The 22672-nt window shown below is 34.0% G+C and overlaps 1 long non-coding RNA gene across 1 annotated transcript; it reads left to right on the top strand.

Moving 5' to 3' along the window:
* The first annotated feature begins 705 nt into the window (after positions 1 to 705).
* On the top strand, positions 706 to 21795 carry LOC149797454 (uncharacterized). Its single transcript, XR_016421524.1, has 3 exons — positions 706 to 798; positions 19746 to 19859; positions 21701 to 21795. It is a non-coding gene; the product is annotated as an uncharacterized LOC149797454 (long non-coding RNA).
* Positions 21796 to 22672: the final 877 nt, after the last annotated feature.

The raw sequence follows: 22672 nt of genomic DNA, 5'->3' as shown, positions 1-22672 counted from the left end.
TATTCATTATGTTGTTTACTTTACAATCAATACAATGTAACCAATATGTACATCATCCACGCATTGTCTAAGCGTAATTAATAATAATGAAATATACATAATGTTAATTATTTTAGAATGCCCATCACTATGAAGGTACTCTCCGTTACCAGTATGCTTTGCATTTAATGACGACTAAATATCACATGTTGGTGCATATATACATATATATATATATATATATATATATATATATATATATATATATATATATATATATATATATATATATATATATATATATATATATATATATATATATATATATATATAAAGAATACAATTTAAATATTGTAATTGTAAACATTTTATGTTAATGTCCATTACACAGAATTAACAAAGATCGTTTGTATTTGAAAATTTAGAATTAGTGGGAGATGCCACTTGTACCAATCATGCCAAATGGATCAAATATTGTCATTGAAAATTAATTTGAACCTGTACTCACTCTCAGAAAACCTGAAGGATTTGTGAACATTAATATCGTGTCTATAAATATAGTATTTGATATACAAAATCTATATCGTCTATATTTGGCGAGGACATATTATGACATTGGTCTGGTGAGTCTGATGACATTAAATATTTTCAAAACATTCAGGGTTACTTAGATATTTGCACAAAGTTCAAAACAGGTCATCATTATTCATAAATCAAATCTATTTCAGATCCAACGCATCGGCACAGATGAAACGTTTATCCATATAATGTCTGCAGTTATCCAGTCGGCTTGATTTCTTCCACGATGGAGGGATAGAGGTTTGCATTTTTCTTTCTCTTTTGGAATAAAACTTTCCTTAATTACACTGTTTTCATTAAAATAGTGAAATAAATTTTGCAAAGTTAACAAAGTCTGGAGAGAAAATGTGAGACAAGCAAATCTAATGCAACTACGAACATTTCCAAATATATACATTCACACCACCATCATCTATTATGCACACTATTTCCAGTTTCTGAAATGAATGTAAATACAATATAGATTAAAGCGAGAACAACATATATATATATATATATATATATATATATATATATATATATATATATATATATATATATATATATATATATATATATATATATATTCCTTATCACACGAAGTTGTCATCATATCAGTATGGAAAATATTAGGTTTTGCTTTTAAATAATTTCAATAATAAAACGTTTAGCATTTATAAAATATATCACTAACTCCTCCTATGACTACATGAAGACGTCTCCAGTGCAAAATATATTGCTCCTAACTGTATCCTGACAACATGAACGTACAATGTTATTTGTAGATAGATAAGTTCCTTGAGCATAGCACCGTTTGGAACAGTGTAACTACATGAAGACGTCTCCATTGCATAATATATTACTCCTAACTGTATCCTGACAGCATGAACGTACAATTTTATTTGTAGATAGATACGTTCCTTGAGCATAGCACCGTTTAGAACAGGTCTAATAATGTTTTCTTTATTGTGCACATATCAGTTATAACATTTACGTATTTCTTTGTTCTCATTTTTTTCTTGTTTCAATACTTGAATATCTCATATAACATTGTGGCATTTTTGGCGCAATCGCATGCTACTTTACCTCTTAGTGATTCCTGCTTTCAGTTTGCTGTATATCACACAAGTGGCTTGTCATAACAGACAATAATAATAATAACTATCTATTAGGCAAACATTTAGACTGTTAACTGTAATCCATCTAAAAGAAAATGTGCTATTTTTATCAACAAGGACCTGAAATACATAATATACGTGAAATTTGTGGGTGAAGAAATGGTTTTATTACATCACATCAACATCTGAAAATTATTTGTTCATCCTTTGGTTCATGGAGCGACCATATTTAATCAATAATCAGTTATGAATATATGCTAATTTTATAATTAAGAAAGTTTAAATATGTATTATCAAAACGTAATCTGAATAAAATATTGTTAATGTACATTTACCAATTCTATAATATTCATCGGAAATGTGGCCTTTCTGTACCACATCAGACTTTGAAAACCATGCAATAGTACAGCTGGAAGCAGACAGGCTATTTTCTCAACTAACAAAACGACATACTATGGTATAAAGACGAACGATAAAACGCCTCTGCAATCTCAGGATACAGAGCAAACTCTTACCATAGAACTCATCACTAATGAACCTCTTTGTAAACAATATCTTTTATACCAAGCGTTTTCGACTCGAGGAATGGTCTGTCTCAATCCACACGAAAGTGTTCATTATTACACCGCTTATAACATGAAATTACCGAGTGCAAAACACGTCTACTACGAATTATTTTACATCTAACATGGCACCAGAGCCAACCGCTAGCGTTTATCTCTCTCGACTGTTGAAGTTTTATTTATATGTTCCAATGTGATGAGGTGATTCAGGTTGGAAATATCAGTATGTGATTCCTCTTGGGTACATTTGTTTTTCGGAATCTCCGTGGAAACTGTAATTTAAAGGGAAACCCGTACTGTATATTCTATGGGAAAGCGCTTTGTTATTTTTTATGATATTTCGATATGTAATCTGTTTCAGACGACACCCTATATTATTTATGTTCATAATTGTAAACCTTTATCAATTTAGCTTATCGATAGTCACATCCACTGATGTTTGATGCCAGCATAATAACATCACTTACAATTCATTTCCAACATTAGCACAATGATTAGTTCTGAAAAAAATATTGCAGACACATCTCCGCACAAATTTACAGGGACAAAGGAAAGGAATTTTAGATCCAGAACCTAGGAAAAACATAAACTCCCAATCCAATATAACGCAGGACCCAGGAGAAATAACTATTGACGCTGACAGTGTGAACCAGTTCAGACGGACTTGCTAGAACTTCCGTTGATATTGAAGGGCTGTTATTTATCTCCCCCCTCCTTATTTATGGAAAAATGTGAATCATAATATTGGAGAGATAAAGCGCTTTAGCAGCTACTATTTGCTCACAAAGGTCTGCAACATCCCTTAAAATGCTTACCTAGTTTGGCGACTTGATATGTAACGGAAAAATAAAAGTTGTAACTCGCCAGCAACTGAGCAAAATTAGTAGTAAATCTACGTACTTGAGAGCCTTAATATCACTCAGCTTTACTCAGCTGTGATTAGTTTGATTCTTATAACAGACAAGCTTATAGTCCCAATACCACCGTTTTTCATAAAGTTCACCATTCTTCCAATCTAACTAAAGGTTTAAAAGAAGGAAATCATTTGTTGCAAAAGCTATCTGACATGAACCGTTCTTCGAAATAATCAAGATGTTAGGTTTAAACGACGTTTAAATATTCAGCTTAGAATGAGGAGGTGCCACCCGTTAATTCAGGCGCCGAAGATGCTCTTAATTCCATTCGTTTTCGGTTATTCTCCAAACGTATTGATGCGATACAATCGACATTTTCCGATAGTTACTATCTAATAACAACAGCATTGACACGTAGCGCACAACATTGATTACAGCTGATCAGCAATAGGCATCTGAGTCGTTTTATATAATTGCACGCTTTTTATACTCAAGTTGTTCGCAGATTGCTGTTGTTTCCAGAGCCCGATTGCCCAGACGGAAAATAAAGTAATGTCTACCATAATCAAGACCAGTTCAATCCAATTACCTGTATTACCGGATTTCTCGGATACACGTATTATTGTGATCAATGGGATCAAGAATTTGTTGATTGGGACAACACATGCATTGCGGAGAGAGATGTCGGATCTGTTTAGCTAGACTCTAAACCCTGTCTTTACGAAGTTAATTAATTCACTGCTCAGCTTGCCATATACTTTTGGCAGACATACGTGATTCTTACAACATTGCATGACGCAAGATCAACAATAGAAATGTTCTTGTAAATTATTGCGAGTGTGCTCTACCTTTAGATAACTCATTTGCACCAAGTATGCCAAGGCCAATGTTTGCTAAGGAAACAAGCAATGCCGTAACTGTGAGGAAATCGTGGATTTTGAACATGAATATTGCATCCAAAAATACTAACCTGATCAGTATAAATATCAGAAAGAGAAAGAAGCAAGGAAATTTATTTCATCTTTTTTAATTTCAAATAAATATAAGAGACCGGCATTCACACCACTACGTTTTGCGCCGGCCATCGGTCTCGCGAGAAGTGCATCTTTTAATTGTCCTCATTTTAGCAAGATTCCAGGAGAACGTGAACAATATTTCGAGGACCCAGTACTCTTCCCGACTTTACCCGACCCTATAGACGACACTTACAGCCAAGAGGACGGGGACTGTCATCGATGGGACAGTGGGATCGCTCCCAATTTTCGTCTGCAATACTATTCAGAGCAAAATGCCAACTTTTTCAACCTCACCATGAATGGAACACTTTTTAAATACGCGGGCCCCCCGCAATTAACTGATGGTTACTGATACGACCCAGAAAATACATTCATGTTTCGGAATAAATGTTAAAGTGTTGTCGGTCGTATGTTAATATTATACGCTGTAATTTTGAAAACATTCGGCATTTGTGTATGAAGCACGGAGGTATAGATCCTTTGAATGAAGTCGCTACCATCACAACATAAACCGGCAACAGATTAATGCCTGAGAACACATGACCATCATAGGGTCTCAATTTTCCCAGTCCATCACCCGTTGATACACGTAAAAAAGAGAAGTAGATCCAACATGCCAGTAATGGAGGGGAGAATATACAATTTGGCAATCATTTGGTGGATAGATGAGATTTAGAAGTTGAGAAGATCGTCTATGACTTTCACGGATGTTTATTTCACGGATCCTTTGATGTTACCATCAAGTTCACCTAAAATTGTTTTAAGGCACCATCCACATCCAACATCAACCCAAATGCTTTTACGACAAACATAAAGTTGCTTTGTGATACCTGGCAGATCATGGAATCGATACTCAGACCAAACAAGAAATGGTTCTGAAACCTGAGTCCAGCATCTATTTTTGGTGTCATCATTTGTTTCCCCTTACACTGGAATCCGAATGCACAAGCGGTTACCAAGAAAGTGGTTTCTTCCAGAAGAAGGTGGTGCCACAAGTAACACACACCCAATGGAAAAAAGACCAAGAAAAAGAAAAGTCCCAATAAGACAGATTTAACCACAAACGAGCCTCTGCTGCTCTGACGAAACCATACTTCTCTGAACCATGTCCCTCGGTGACCTTGTCTTCAGCTTCTTCGTTTTTGTTCTCGTTCATGGTGGCAGCCAAACCCGATTTAACACATGAATTGTCCTATTTCATGAACCTATGACAACCCTGTTTGTAAAGCAGCTTCTCCAATGACGATGACCTCTTCTTCTGTAGCAGTTACGTCGCTACAAATGCCCTCTTCCAAGACGGTACATGGATATTACAAAGCTTACTGGATTGGTCTGAACTAGAAATGTCACGATTTAGTCCATTGCAAAACCCCCAAAGTCAAGTGAGGCCGATTATGAAAATGATATGACGTACGGACTATTGTTGGAGACAAATATAAAATATGATGTGTGACAGACGATTCACTTTTGTGTTTTATCGCTCCTGAAAGTAAAAGATTTCACTTACCCATAAGTGCACACCACCATTTCTTCCCGAAAAGGCAAAAGAAAACAAATCCTCCTCCCTTAGCCAAACGTTTGAACGTGGTTTCGGTACTGATAAAATCTAATCCACTCTTGCAAAAATAACTCTTTCAAATGACACTTAACGAAATCATCAGTAATGTGTGTCAAGGTTGCATGAATGACTTAAAATGTAACGGAATCCAAGCAACGGAAAGAACGATTAGCAAAAACATCGAATCATTTTTCGCTAAATGGTCAATCAAAAAATACTCATAAGTCAAAAGATAGTATGCTGTTGCAACGCAGAGGATTTATAGCCATGTTGATAAAACCAATGCTGAAAGAGGCTGCTCTTTTGTTACGACCGATTGCTATGCGACTGGTAGTAGGCATGTTGGGGATATAAAAGATCTCTTACGTATACCTAAGTATACCATGGAAGCCGATGCTGACTTTAGTACCCTACAACAATAGATGGAATTCCATTGTGGGCATGAACAATGGACACATTATTTACCTTCGAATTCTAATATCACCCAGATGTCACAAGTACAACAAGAATTACAAACGTTTATGGATCTCATCGATTTTCTAGAAACGGAATAAAATGCATCGGTACAGCCAAGTCTTGCAACAGATGCAACGCTTTCGCCAGTATGCTTAAAACGAAATGACTAAATCGACAGTGGTCAAGGCTGGGGTAGTCACACATATGCTAGAGGAAGAAGATGATATGCGAAGAGTCTTTTCAATCCCTGGCATCATAAGAAATGCAGCTATCAACGGAGCCCACGATCAAACGCGTATCCAGTTCAAACACTATAAGGCATCCAAGATAGATGTCAGTACACTTGGTGAGACCTTTTCTACAGACCTTTAGAACCTAACTTTGAGCAGAAAATTTACTTGAGATACTACTTCTCCCTATATGAAGCCAACACACAGCTGGGTATTAACACCAGTCGCACATTTGTGACGAGCATTTTGAAGAAGGATATGCTTTGGGGGCCATTGATTTCAATCCTAACTATGGTAGTGACGAGGGCCATTTCATAGTTTAAAAACAAACCAACTTCCTGTGGAACTTCAGTTTGTAGAAGTTCTAGCCAACACGGTGAATGTCACCTTGTATGCAGAATCTGAAAACACTCTGAAAATCATCAGTCTGAGAGAAGCGATTCTAGACTATTAAAAGCTATGGAACAATGCGAACCATCCTTGGAATACGGACCATATTTCAAGATAGTTGACGATGAAGTGTTTGAACCATAACAAGAAAAAGAACAAACTGCATAAGAAAAAGGACAAAAAGACTGTCATAATGTCGAGATGGCCTGACCAAAAACAAGTTTCCTGTTTTGGTAAGCACCTGGCTGAAGGTATTACAGCTTTGACCCATGTTTTGCATGTCAAAATGATCATTCCAATCAGATTCAACACGATACATTGCTGATGATGATGCAGATTAAAATTGGAAGAGATCTGGATGACGCTTGGAGTCTCATCTACGAACAGAAAGTGGATTTTAATAAATGGTATAAAGACTTGTGTGACTAATCGTCCCATCCATTGAAGTCTCTGAAGATCAAACGCATCAAATCACTTTTGTCATAGCGTACAAATTCAAACCGCAGAACCTTCAGGGACATTTTCAAGAAAAATGTTAGGATTGAATTGATGACTCATTATTATCTGTGAAAACAAAAAGAACAAAATGGAAACTTGGAACTTCTCTACCTTCTGAGATGAACGTCAACATGAGAACATCAGAAAACGTCAAGTCACTCAAGCCTATGTCATCAACACAGACAAGAGCAATCAAACAGGAATGCATTGTTGGCCGTCCACGTTCCCAACGATCAAGTTGTGGGCCATTTCGATTCTTATCAACCGTCATTGGCATTATGAGAAGAAATGCTGTATGGACTTGATTGAATGAAGTGAGATTCGAAGGAAAAGATTCCATGATGTGTGGACAATATTGTATTCTTTTCTTTATCAATTAAGTCTTGTATATATATCCCTTAGAATATTTAGTGAATTGTTTGAATGTGTATTCTATAGAAACGATGATAGATCAGAACGAAGGTTTTATAAAGAATATGTCTATCTTTTATCATTAACAATGAATTGTAGTTTGCATGGTTATCGCAAAAATATAGGTAAGTAAAAGTCGAGTATCACTCCAAAACATTGTCAGCTTTGTAGACACGTTCATGTTTAAAATTGTTGAATTCTTGATATGTATTTTTGTGTTTGAGAACCTTCTTCTTGTTAACAAAATATCTTTTTTTAAAATACAACTGATGTATGCTTTTTTTATTGACACTATATGAATGTTCTGTTCCCATTTATTTCACTCTGGTTCATGTTTTCAATCACCTTTGCAAAATGCAAGGATGGGTTCCGTTGCGTCTATGCTTGAGGCATATAACGAAGTGCATTTGCCAGTCCGGCCATCCATCCTTGACTTGTAAACAAAATCTCGACTTCCAAGATCTGATTTCAAAGATGAATGAAACTCAAGTGGTTTGGGACCGAATCAGGCAGCAACAACATGGAGAAGTGGAATATAAAGTGGATTATCATTCTTCTTTAGAAGAATCAGAATATATTATATGGTGAAGCCAGCAGTTACAGCAGCGTCCAAGCAGAAACTAAACGAGAATTGTAAAAACAAATCAGTTCTTTTCAGGGCAAACCAGATCTTTTGAAAGGCGGCTCTTCTATTTGCCAGAAACATTTAGTACATGTTTGTGTTGTATGTTTTTATCTTTACTCAAGCAAAAGACCCCTTCAGATCCTAAGTGTGCATTTGTATGAAACGTTTTAGTAGTGTGTCTAAAAACACTGCATACCCTTGCATGCTTGAAAAGTAAATGTGTTGATAGTGTGTGTTCTGTAGGTGCATGTATGTGCTTGTCATTGTATTTTCGGAAAAAATATAGTAAGGAATAATGTGTTTGTAGTATAGTGTGGTTGTTGCGCTATAACGTACTAGTACGTTGCTACTTGTTAAGGCTCTTACAAAAGAAACAAGAACAAAGTGAAGACACCAAATGAGAAAAAGAAATTATGGTTCTACGAATCAAATCCAAAAATAATCTAAGAATTAAAAAATAGAAGGCCTAGTAATAGAAAGTCATAATCAAAATGTGTTCTAATCCCAATGAAATCCAAAATGGAAGCGATGACATATGCTGTGGTCAGCGTCGTACTCAACAGATATTTGTTAAATGACAGAAAATAATATTCCAGTTTTTGAATTCTGTGTAAATTTCGATAAATGTCTTTGTCTGATATATGTTTTAGAGCACTAGTATTTCCAGGGAAAACAATCTTGACATCCAAAATTAAATTGACAAAAACAAAATAATTAGCCCAAAACTTGTCACAACATAAAACACTTTAAGTTAATGCAAGAATGACTATTATTTCTCAAAACATCAACAATAATTCTAGCTACAACGCAAAAAAGATCCCCGGATGTGGGTCAATCCTCTGGAAGAACCTAATTCGTACATGTTATTTAACACGTAATCCAAGTATGGCATTAATTCTATTTTATGCCACTTAGTCTGAGAAAGAATTTTAAAAAACGTTGTTTACTACAAACTATTTATGGTTCTAAATATATGGCAGGAATTAGGTTAGCATTACACTCAATGTTTCTATAAAGTTGTTTACGCCAAAATTATTAAAAAAATATGTCAGAACTGAACTCTATTTCGGCAAATTCAAGTTACATTACAATAGCAATTAATGTAATAAAATACTTTAAAACTTACGTACAAACAATACAAATAAATTAAATATAAATTCAATCAAACATACATAATACGTCCCCAATAAAACGAAAAGAAAAGATTCATATAATAAAGCTAACTTTTTGCCAGAGATCAATCATACATGTGGTTTGAAAATAACATCAGAATACATCTTATTAATGATACAAATTATACTTGAAAAATATATTTCTATACACCGGAAAGCGCTTCTGCTATTATGTTATCTTTCCCTTGATATGTTGTTAATGTTATATTCCTTAGTAGTCTTTGATTTTTATTTTTCATCTTGTCGATGAAAGTAAGGGGTTTTTGATCCCTAAACACAATAATCGAAGAAGGCGCTGAACTAATGTAAACTTCAAAAATTTGTAATGCCAATATCAAAGTCAAACATTCATTCTCTTCCTTTTCGATTGTTGAATAATTTCTTTGGTGCTTATTTAATTTCTTAAAAAAATTAAAAATGGGTGATCAACACTATTTTCGTCTTCTTGAATCAATCCAAACATCACTTGCATCAACAGATAATTCGCTGAAATTTGGAGCTGTAAGAACTGATGCACTCAAGTATGGCTTTCCATTATCAAACCAATGAAACTTGTTTTTCTTCCTCAATACAAATTTTCAGGGGTTCAGCATTTATAGACAAATTGGAACAAAATGTCCAATAGCATCCAGCCATACCTACAAATCGCATCCGTTGCTTCTTACTAACAGTTACAGGGAATTCAAAGATAGCCCTGACCTTAGCATCTATAGGTTTAACCATGTCCCACAATATGTCCAAACAATGTTACTCCAGCACGGCAGAACTCATTTTAGGATGTATTAATTGTTAAACTTACATCAGTGAGTCTGTCAAAGAATTTCCGAATTGTCGCTAAATGTACATTTCATGTGTCGCTGTAGATTATGACATCAACGATATAAGCATCACAGTTATCTAGACTCTAGGTAATCATATTCATGAAATGTTGAAAGGTACTTGGCAAACCCTTCTTCCCAAACGGCATAACTTTATATTTATAAAGTCCATCTGGATTCACGAATGCCGAAATTTCCTTTGCTATTTGTGTCAGTGGAACTTGCCGAAATCCTTTCAGAAGGTCAAATTTGGTTAAATACTTGGCATTTCCGATTTTATCAATGCAATCATCGATTCTTGGTAATGGAAATTAATCTGTTTTAGTCACATTGTTCGTCTTGCTATAATCAGTGCATATACAGAACGTGTTATCTGGTTTCGGAGAAAGAATAAATTATGAACTCCAGTCACATTTACTTGGCTCTAGTAAATCGATATCGAGCAAATAATGATGTTTTAAGTATTCATGTTTGAGAGGGTTCATCATGTACGAATGTTGTTTCACAGGTGTGGAAATCAGAATTTGAACGTCATGGAAAATTGTGTTTCTTCGTTTAGGACCATCTGGAAATAAGTGTTCATATTCAAATAATAAATGTTTAAGTTCATTTCTTTCTTGATGTAGCAAACGTGAAAGTTATATGTCCAGATCAAATTTAACTTATGAATTCCGAAGATGTTTCACTCCAAAATCATTAGAGTACGTTGTTATTCCTTCACTTAAATCTTCACTGAGTGGGATTGATTGCATGTTTAGCATGGCTATCTCTCTCAATATACCCCTTTAACATGTTTATGTAGCAAAGTTGTTTTTGGTTTTGCCTCCCATGAGTATTCATTATATAATTTAAATCATTTACTTTCTTTTCAACTATGTAGGGACCATAAAACTTGGCTTTAAGACGACTTTGTGGTGTGGGCAAGAGAGACGGAACTCTAACACCAGGCTGAAATTTCTTTCCCTTTGAGCTTTGTCAGACCTTAATTTCATGTTTGAATGCGTATAGTGCAGATTTGCGCTTGCAACCTCACAAACCATTGACAACATATACTAAAACTTCGAAACATAATCGAGAAGATTAATTTCAGTATCTTCATTAGAAAGACATTTTTCTTGCAACAACTTCAATTGTCCACTCACAGTGTGCCCGAAAACATGTTCAAATGGACTGAATCCTAAAGATTCTTGAACTGATTCGCTAACAGCAAACACAAGTAAATAAATGCCTTCATCCCAATTTTTACCCGTATAAAAATATTATGATCCAAGTATATTTTACAATGTATGATGACATCTTTCTAAAGCCTCATGGCTGTCAATGTGATAGACTAAAAATCTGATTTATTGAATGCCTAATTCGTATATAACTTGATGGAAAATTCCAGATCAGATTGAACAGATTTAACAAGGCCAAAATTAGTAAAACAAAACGTTATCAAAGCTTTTACTACTGTTTTAGATTTAATATTTGTCAAAGGAATTGCCTCTGGGAACCTTATGGTCGCACACATTATAGTCAAAACGTATTGACTACCTGACATTGTCTTATGTAAGGGACCAACACATTCTACCATAATCCTGATAAATGGTTGCTCAAATGCAGAAATAGGTTCAAGATGAGATTTAGGTATCTTTTGATTGGGTTTTCCTACTATTTGACAGGTATGACAAGATCTGCAGTATTTACCAACCTCATTATGACTTTTGGCCAAAAGAAGTGATTCACGATCTTGTGATAAGTCTTATTAATCCCTAAATGACCAGCCGAAGGAGTTTCATAGGCCAGACTAAGACTTTCTTGTCTGTACGATTTTGGAAATACAATTTGAAAGTTCACTGAAGACTCATTTTCTCATAAGAATTCCATTTTTAATGAACTAACAGACAAGTACTTGAGTAGCGTCAGTTTCACAAATGGACCTTAGAAACAAACAGGAGATCTCGGGTTCTTTTTCCTTTTCAGCGACAAGTGACTGTACCCTGATTAGAACAAAAAGAATGGGTAGTTAAAAGAGGATCACCGTGATCAATACATTTTGATTGATCAAAACAAGGAGTGAAAGTGACCTCATCAAAAGCCTGACAAATACATGTGTCAGCTAAAGGAATATTTTTTTCTGACCAACATCATTTTCATAAACTTTCTTTGCCATAGCTCTGGTAGCTGCACGCGCTGGGTATTAATCAGGGGATTCTTTTTCAATAGGATTGACGTTCTGATCCAAACAAGCCTTGTCAGTTACAAGTGGGTTTACCACAAACTTATCTCCAGCTAGGTTATTTCCTAGTAATAAATAAATGCCCTCAACAGGTAAAGCGGACACTGTTTCGACAAACGAGTCCTGAGACTAAGTCCGATAACAAATTTTTGCAAGAAGACTTCTCAAAAAGGCAAAATACCTGATAATAAAAGACTAATAGAAGCTCCTGCGTCCCTAAATAAATTTAATAGGGATAGGATTAGCCGAATCACCCAAGAGTGATATAGAACCCGTCGACATGAATGCTTCATAATTCTGCATAAAACATTCAGACTGGGGTTTATTAGACCCGACAGAAGTATTGCTTTCATTACATGACCGTGACCTTGACATCTTAGAAATAAGAACATTTGGAATAGGTCTGTCTTGATTCTGATGCTTATTTTATCAATTTATAGCAATTAGAAATAACGTGTCCTTACATATTGCGATAAGTACATCTAGGCAGAAACAATGATTTATAATCAAGCTTAGCAGAAGCTTCATTTCAAAAAGTTTTGCCAGATTGAAATTAGAAGGGCTCGTATTAGGCTAATATACTTTTCAACCAGAAGGCTGCTGAGTGGAAGTCTTATTGAATTTTATGATGTAAGAAATACTAGCCAGCAGAGTTTCGACATTATACTCATCAAGATAACTCTTAAAGACACTATGGACACAGTTCTTGAACTCTTCAAGTAATACAAGCTTTCTGACATTTTCGTAATCTTTCATTGATATGCACCATCGATCAAATAACAGCACTTTTTCTCTTTCAAATTCCATAAGTTTGTCCAGTTTCCTTTCTATAGTTCCGGAATGTTTGTCAATAAGCCTCAGAGACAACTCATAACCCTTTAAAATGCATTCCTTAACCAGATCATAGCACTTTTTTGTAGTGACCGTGAATTGTAAATATCACTAACGTTACCAGTAAATGCACATGGTAATAATATAGTCCAATGCTCCATTGGTCATTTCAAATTTTCAGCAATTTTGTCAAAATGAGGAAAATATTTGTATACTTCTTTTTATCTGAACGGAGGTACTAACCTAATATTCTTAGTGATATCAAAATTTAAATTTGTATGAGACTCGGAAGCGTGCATTTTGCTTGCCAGCTCTATTTCTTGTGATTTAAATTCATATTCCCTCTCTTCCCCCTCTGTTTGCATTTGTTTCTCTCTCACTCTTTCTTCGATTGTTACTGCATTTGTATCTCTCTCTCCTGTAACTTCATTTGTTCTTTTTGTGACTGCCTTTTTCTTTATTCGCTTGTAACTCCATTTGTTTCTGTTTCTCTGTATCCTCTCTCTCCAGTTATCATTAGGTTTTCTTCTTTCTGTAACTGTATCTGCATTTGTTTCTCTTCTTCATGTAACTACAACTGCATTTGTTTTTTCCACTTTCTGAAGTTCATGCTTTATTAACTCCAATTCCATCTTGTATTTTAATTTTAATTCCTTTACTTTTATGTCAGAGCCTGAAACAGACTTACTGATCTAAACCAAAACACTTTTACCAAAACATTATTTTCAACCAAATACTGGACCAAACTATATTTTATTTCTTGGTTCGTTAAAGAAGCGTTTGCCTCATAAAAATAATATTTTCTGGCAAGTTGTATCAATTCGTCTTTTATCAAATAGTCCAACTGTTCCTGGATAGGATTTGAAAGAAAGACCTCCACCTTTGATGACATTGTAAAAAAGCTTGATGATTTCACTTAAGATTTCTAAAATGTAAAATAATACCCGGAAGTTTCAAACAAAATTCAAAACCTAGGAAAATTTAAATTACAAGAAAAATGTGTACTGAAACAATTCATCCAAAATTGACTTATTCCAAGGTCGTGCAACCCAATTCTCTGTGTTATGTGTCTAGGATCTTACAAAACGTAACAAGGAAAACGCGAAGCCACCAAACTTTTGAAAATTAAACGAATATTTTTATTTCCCTAGAATAAAGAGGTAAAAATGAGCAAAATAACATAAGTTTTACGCGTCACATCCAAAAATATCGAAGAATTAAAAAATAGAAATCCGAGTAATAAAATGTCCTAACGAAACTGAGTTCGAATCCTGATGAAATCTAAAATGGATCACAGAAAATCATATTCTATTTTGTTTAATTCTGTGTTAATTTCGATAAATGTCTTTGTCCAAGACTTAATTTAGAGCACTAGTATTTCCAGTGAAAACAATCTTGAAATTGAAATAATTTGACGAAAACAAAATTATTAGTCCAAAACTAGTCTCAACATAAAAAACGGTAAATTCTCAAGGCAAGAATGACTGTTATTTCTCAAACTATCAACAATAAATATACAACGCAAAACAGATGCCTTGATGTGGGTCAATCCTCAAAAACAGATTAACTGATACATGTTATTTAACACATATTCCAAGTATGGCCTTGAACCCACGTTATGACTCTTACTCGCAGAAAGAATAAAAAATAAAAAAGTTATTTACTACAAACTATCACTGGTTCTAAATCAGGGCCAGGAGCTATGTCATCATTAGATGCAATGTTTCTATAAAGTTGTTTACGTCAAAAATATAAAAAATCAATCAGAACTGAACTCTATTCCAGTAAATAAAGTTATATTATAACAGCACGTAATATAATTTAAAAAAATAAAACTTACAAACAAACAATTAAATTAAATCAAATATAAATTAAATCAAATGTATATAACAGTGTAAAATGTATATAGTTTCTATGATATATGTTCCATGATTTAGTCTGCATGTCGTATATACTGTAGTGTTTGTAAGGAATGTTTTGTAGACCAATTATTTCTTAGACTAAGGAGAGAAAGGAAAATGAGAATGAGATGAAACCTAAATATTTCCAAAGCCTGAAAGAGAACAGAATTAAGGTGTATGACAAATTTAGGAAGATGGATCATCCCGACTGAATCCCTTAAGGAAAAAGAATATAAAGGTGATGTTCTTAGACTTGATAATAAATTGTGATATGAAGTAAAGACAAGGGACAAAGAAACTATAAAAAAAAACAATTGCCCATTTTAGGGCCCTTCACAGGCCCAGCAAGATAGCATTTCACTATTGCCAAAAATATATGTATTTTGTGTCTGCGTTTTTGTTGCATATATGTCTTTGTTTGTTCTAATCACATGACCTTTTTCCCATTTTACGCATAAAAACTTTGGATTCCATAATGTCATTTATCTCCATATAAACATTTTTTACCTCATAATGCCATTATAAATAGTAAACCTATGGATAAATTTAACATAAGATTTCCCTTACGAACCCGATAATGTTAGTTGCATGTAAATATTATAATATACTTTATTCTAGGCAAATACTCTTATATCAAACTGATCCATGATCCTCCCCTCCCCCATCTCTTTCTCTAATAGTGGACAGATGTGAATGAAAAGTTGTTGTCTAGATCATGAAAAATCAATTGCATATTCAGAGAGTATATGACCTGAACTTTTATGTTTTCAATATGGTGATTACATTGATGTCACCCTACGTTGACAAAATGTGCAGGTCTAAACAGATGAAATGTACACAAGAAATGTGTCCTTGTCTAACGAGGTTGATATGATTGTTTCTATCTTTCTTTGTGTATGAAATGAATAATCTGGTAACTTCGTGGATCGACAACCTCCTCATAGCAAATATTGGCGCCAACTTCTGTAAATTGTGCCATTGGATTTAGAGCGCGTGGTTGCAGTAGTCAGCCTTTACTTAGTAGTGAGGGCATGTCAAGTAACCAGCTACGAAAACAACAGATGCATCCATTCCTGCTTGACCTGTCCAAAAATAATTGAATATAGTAGCATAGCTTCTCATCCTTACAATTATATTTTATGGATGAACATAACGGTAGGAACGGATTGGCGGATTATCTTTCAAAATGTCCTTTAAACAATGAATTCAAATATTTCATTAGATTGCCAACAGTTTGATAATTATTCACCAAAAGCACGATGAATACTCACCGTGTGATTCTTTTTCATCACTGTTAAATACATTCCGCGTATCGCGTAGCTAAATTGTCTACAACATTAAAGAATATAAAATTAAAGGTAATGTCTTTCAAATGAAACAGACAAGACCAAGTAACGACTGTCGTTGTTCAAGTCAAAGTGATACTCAAGTGCCATCTATTTGTCGCAATTTTAGGTCAACATAATAACGGTAGCAATTCTTTTGTATGTCTTCGTTTAATAATAATTTCTTTAACATTTTCAAGCAGCGCTTCAAATTGTAGAGCGCTGGTAGTTGGTATAACATACCTCAGACGTTTAAATGAAATTTCTTTTAATAATGAATCCGTAATTTTTTAGCCTTCTTAATGTCTTAGAAGTAAACTATATTAATGTTATACCGTCGTATATTGTATCTTTGAGAATGATTGTGTCGAAAGATTCATATGTTGACCTTTAAAATATATTAGCACTAGTGACATTCTAGTGCAAAAGCAAACATATCTACTACAAGGGAGTGTATCAATATTTTCTACTTCTTAATGTAGTTGCTGTTGTTGATTTATGGGTTAACACTATTTATCATAACAAGATAGACTATAGATGACTGCTGTTATAACTGGAGGAGGAAGAACCCAGGAAAACCCCGATAAGAACCACCGACCTACTCGAAGCTAGTGGTAAGCTTTCTCACATACTCACATTACACAAGCCCGAGCCCACGCTGATAGAGGTCAAATGGAAGTGATAGGAAAAAGCAAGCACTTTAGACCATTCAGTCACTCTCTTTATGTAACGACAATTTGTTAGTCCCGTAAATGGTCCTAAGGGAGAATTATGACTAATATTATTGAGTGGCATGTTTGCATTGCCATTTTGGTATATATGAACGTATATATTATTATTATTATTATTATTATTATTATTATTATTATTATTATTATTATTATTATTATATATGTGTGTGTGTGCGTGTGTGTGCGTGCGCGCGTGCATGTGTGTGATTGACACGAAACACGTCTATTATTTTTGCACAACTTTATATTGTTAGATCTTTCTTGTTACATCTCTTGTTGTACACTGTCCCAAATGATTCTAAGGTGTAGCAATCCAGAATTATTCCTTGTGTTGTTTATGCAAGCTTTTCCTTCAGGACGAAGACCTTGTTAACCATAAACACTGGGAGACAAATTTAAATTTTCTGAAATATTTTAGAGAAATTCGTATTCGGGACTAGTACCCAACGTTCTGCAACCAATCTACACATAGTAAGTAAAGTAACACAAAAAAGTAAAACTAACACATTTTGTAAAAGTTAACAAATAATTTAATTATGAAACGAATAAAATAAAAATTTAAGATGAATTTACAGTATTATGAATTGAATCCAAAATAATTTCATTTTAGTCCAATGAACACTTTGTATTTCACATTAATAATCGAAACAAATCTCTCCTCTCAGATTATATGTCAACACACCATTAAACACATCTGCAGACTGATATTAACACAAGAACAGATACAATAATAACCCGTAATAGGAAATAAAAATTAAATAATTGTCCAGTTCTCGCTTTATATACATTATTATACGGGCCCAGATTAGAATTTTCTCTAGCTCACTATGTGACATTTTACAATACCCACACGTCATGAAAGAACCCACCTTACAAACATATCCATAATAATATTTTTCTCTATAATACGAAGTGAGTAGTTAAATCTCAAATAGTCTTAAAAATTCTTTCATCAGTCCAAATAAACGGGGTTCCAATAAAATTCAAATATTAAATGTGTTGATGTGCCTGTAGCTTAGAATGTGGTACTGTGGCAGTAGTCTAGAACGTAGCAATGTGTTAACAGTTCCTTGATGTGTCACAATAATATAACAAAAATGTCCTTGTCAGAATTCATTATAATTCCAAAGTCATGTATTAAGCTAAGAATGGTATTGGGCATTTTGTAATTCCAGTGAATAATATTTTGAATAAATAAAGAAATCGAAATAAGAAACTGAACACAACATTATATCTGGTTTCACATGGAATGTTAAGATAGGAAAGAATAATGTTTCAAGCAAATTTTGATATAAAAGGTAAAACACAATATTAATGCCAAGATGAAGCCCAGTTATTTTCCAAAACATTTAAAGTTGTCAACAAGGTCAGGAATTCCGAAATGAAATGCCAATAGCCTCAATTCAGATTCAAAAAATATGTTTACTTCGAATGATAAAGATTCTAGTGTTTAAGCTATACTCACAGATAAATGTTAACTATGTATTATGTTGTGTAGGAAATAAATGTTCCTAGACAGGTACACCATGTGCTTGATTTGTTTTACTAAGGTCAATCCAAAATTACAACCATACATAACATATAGTCAAAGACGTCACAAACAATGCAAGTTAAATTTACATAACATGAGGTCTCACTATTGAGAGAATCAAATATTGTCTGCGTAAGCCTGGCGTTAAGTCCCATTGTATCCTCTTTTTTTGCAATGACCTCAAAACAATATTTGTTCACAAATGAAGAGTTCGTAAATGCTCGCATGCTACAAGCAAGTTTCATCTAATCACACAGGATGAAACTCTAATTTCACAGTTGCATGGTTTCTCCTTGTATAGATTTGTATCGGTAATTACTAATCCTTTCCAAACCATATATTAGTACTTCATGCCACGCAATAAACAGTACGACCCAAACACAATATCGAAATTACTATTCCTATCTCAAACTGCTGGACATGTGCGCCTGAAAGTATCTGGATAATTCAATGTTAAGAAATTAGGTAGGATCCGTTTTAGGAAATTAATCCACGGTTTCTCAAGTTCCGTAAATATTTTACTTGATGACGTTTGCTCCTGGAAATTGGCTAATTACTCTGGTTGAGAAATAGGTTCCCAACAAATACTTTGCATAAACACCAAATACTCACCAACATCTAACTGAGCTTTAAACATAAATGTAATTGCAAATAGCACATACCCTAAGTTTATTACAATATATCATCTCTTCTAGAAATTGTTTTCTCGTAGGTTCCAAGAGCATTTGAAATAGATAAATAGTTACGCCGTTGAACTGGATATATGTCTAGTATTAGCCATGTTCGTGGAGTTTACTATCATCAGTTTTTATCTTCTATAGGTCATCCATGTAACACATGTATACTTCTCTGTAAGTAAATAGTTCTCTAATTATTATCTACTGTGCAGAGAGTTCAACTTCATTAATTTAAATACGGTCGAACTTCATTGTAAAATGAGAACTTGTATATCTTTGCAGATGCAATTCGTTCCAGGAGAATACATAAGATGCCTTTGCGACCATGACGATCCCTGCGAAGGAGAACTTCGCTTTTCAAAAGGGGAAGTCGTACAAGTTGTGGCCGCAGAAGTGGTAAGTGTTGGTAATGTGTGTACAATACTAACTGAAACAATTTTTCAGCCTAAAAGAGCATGTTGTAGAATGATACATATTACATTTCTCTAAAGAACTAATCATTATTTCCCTCACTGTACTTATATAAATGAATAGATAAGTATTACTTTTATTCTAAGACGATCGCTACAGCTGAAAACAATCAGAAAACAAAGATAGTACACAGTGAGAAGATACGTCGTTCTTTTGAAGTTCGGAGAGTAAACGTTTTGTCGATCGTGAAGAACTTTGCTTGCATAAAATAAACATTTATTCTTGACTTATGATTATTAAGTAATTGCGATAGCTTTTTGACATAACGTATCCCTTATGGGGCATTCAAGATCTATGTTTAAATCAGACTTAATGTATTATCATTGTAACTTCAGATTTTAATGAATTGTGCATACAAGAATGTTTAGCTCAATACAATATAAATACAACTTAATAGACTGCAATAACTGCAATGCGATGTAAACGGAACAATCCAAATCTGGCATACTGAAGCTTATTTTTATAATTCATATACTATCACAACTTGGAGCATATTAAGATAAATAACAAAATAAAATTCACGTGAGTTTTTTATCCATAAATTCGTTAGCACTGTCTATCAAACCTAAACAACTGAAAGTTCACCATGAGTTTAACACATCGTTCAAAAACAAATGCGGATGATTGTATGGAAATATTAGATCGGATAAGATTGTGTGACAGTTTATATCTGATTTAAATTATAATATTTATGTTCACTAATATATAGTTTAGTGCACTACTGGGTTACTGAAAGACTCTCCTCGATTCCTACTTCATGCTGCTAGAAATCAACATATTGATTCAAAAGACCTCATTTAAAGACAGAAACGCAAGAAACGTCTGGTGGCCATTTCGTGCTAACGTTTGAGATTGCCACTTAAAGCAGAGAAGAATCGTTTCAATGAATCATGATTTTTCAAGCAAGTTGTGACAGGTGATTTTGAGATCGACGATGTTTACTTGCTAAATATGGAAGTCGAGGACGGCACGAATAAGCCATCTAACTGAAATGAAGTACACGAATGTTGTTGCATTGCTAAAAGTGAAAGTGTCTGTGAATATCATCTCAAGTAGTCAATACAGAAAGATTTAACACGAATAAAGCTGGAAATTGTTATATAAATTACGCGACAGTTCATCGCATAAAGGCATCAAGTATAACTAACGAAGTTTAGTTACCTTAAGTCTCCTCACCAAAGCGTAAAATAAAAAAGACATGTAGTTCATGAACTAGGTATCATAATGTTAAAAATAATAAACCGTCTGTATAAATTCTGAAAATGTTTCAAATAGTTTGATTAAATAATAAATTTCTATTCATAATTTCCACAAACGCCTTGATAAACCTTCGTACAAAAAGCTCTATGTCGTTCATGATAAGTATAAATCAACTTCAACCAGAACAAATATGTTCAATTCAGACATACTATCTCCTGTGCTATGTACATTAATTGACCTTATATATTAAAGACAGTATAGTTTACGTCAGTCTACTGCAGCACAATGTCAACCGATCAATATAACATTTTTGTTTAGGAATCGATATAATCGAATTATCCCAATATATCAGTTTTCACAAAGCCAAATTCTCATATGTTTTAATAGCGGTCGTCCTTAATTCAAACATTGTTTTGAGTTTATGTTAATTCAAATGCAGTTTCTGTGCCTCAAAGCAATTATATTTTTATACATGTTAAAAAAACAACAATTAATACCGCAATCCTGAACATGCAGCAGATGGTATAAAGATATTTTGCTTTATAGGTTTTTGTCTTAATTTGTAGGACGTAAATTGGCTTACGGCCAAAAATAATCGTGGAGAAGAAGGATCGATTTCCAAACGTTATGTCGAGACATTTCACTACAACCCGCTAATACGGTAGGTAAAAAGCCATGTCAGTAGCATATTATTAGTGCCAAATATTCGAATATCCAAAACCGTTAAATAGGAGTTTTGGAACATGCGCCTTGCGCGTCTTATAGGCAAACGACAAACTTTAGTGCTTTGTTCTAGAGACATATTGCACGAATACGTTATGGTTCCAGCCTCTGTTCTAAAAGACTTTATGATACTGATACCGGTTAGATTAGAGTACTTGCTAACATTTTCAATCTAAAATGCTTTAGTATGATTACAACTTATGACGAACAGACGCAGATTATAAATAACGCTCAGACTGAAACATAATGACTAAAGATTCCTAAGGTAGGTATGTACAATGAGGACCACTTTGCCCCGGCCTGAACTATTGCTGTACTTTTAAAGGTCAACCGTGTATGCTTAGGCAAAATAACATAACTATGTAATATCACTGTGTTTTAATAATAAACTGACATATTCGAGCATATATCATTGTCTTCGAAACCATAAACAGCACTTTGTGGTAATGCACACAACGACCTGCTTCGATTTGCCAACATATTGAAATATTTGATAGAAGTGAATTCCGGCGTTTACATCAGTTAAGGTAGTATAATCTAGTTTTCTTATCAAAGGCAAACCAAACTGACAAATATTCAATAAGAAATGGTGGAGTTCTAGAAGTACATGACACTACTAATTATCTTGTAGCTGCTCTCACAGAAGCAACATTAGATAGATAGATAGATAGATAGATAGATAGATAGATAGATAGATAGGTAGATAGATAGATACATTCTCTGCCAGCTATGACCCAACGTAAATTTTGAACATTGGTGGGTATCATAGTCAAACTGATATAAATTGTAATCAGTTAAAGTTTAAGAAGATTTTA

The sequence above is a fragment of the Sinohyriopsis cumingii genome, chromosome 6 (genome assembly GCF_028554795.1).
Source record: "Sinohyriopsis cumingii isolate HCF-2022 chromosome 6, ASM2855479v2, whole genome shotgun sequence".
Taxonomy (NCBI): domain Eukaryota; kingdom Metazoa; phylum Mollusca; class Bivalvia; order Unionida; family Unionidae; genus Sinohyriopsis; species Sinohyriopsis cumingii.
The sequence above is the reverse complement of the archived record's forward strand: the minus strand, read 5'-3'. Positions and strand labels throughout refer to the sequence as shown.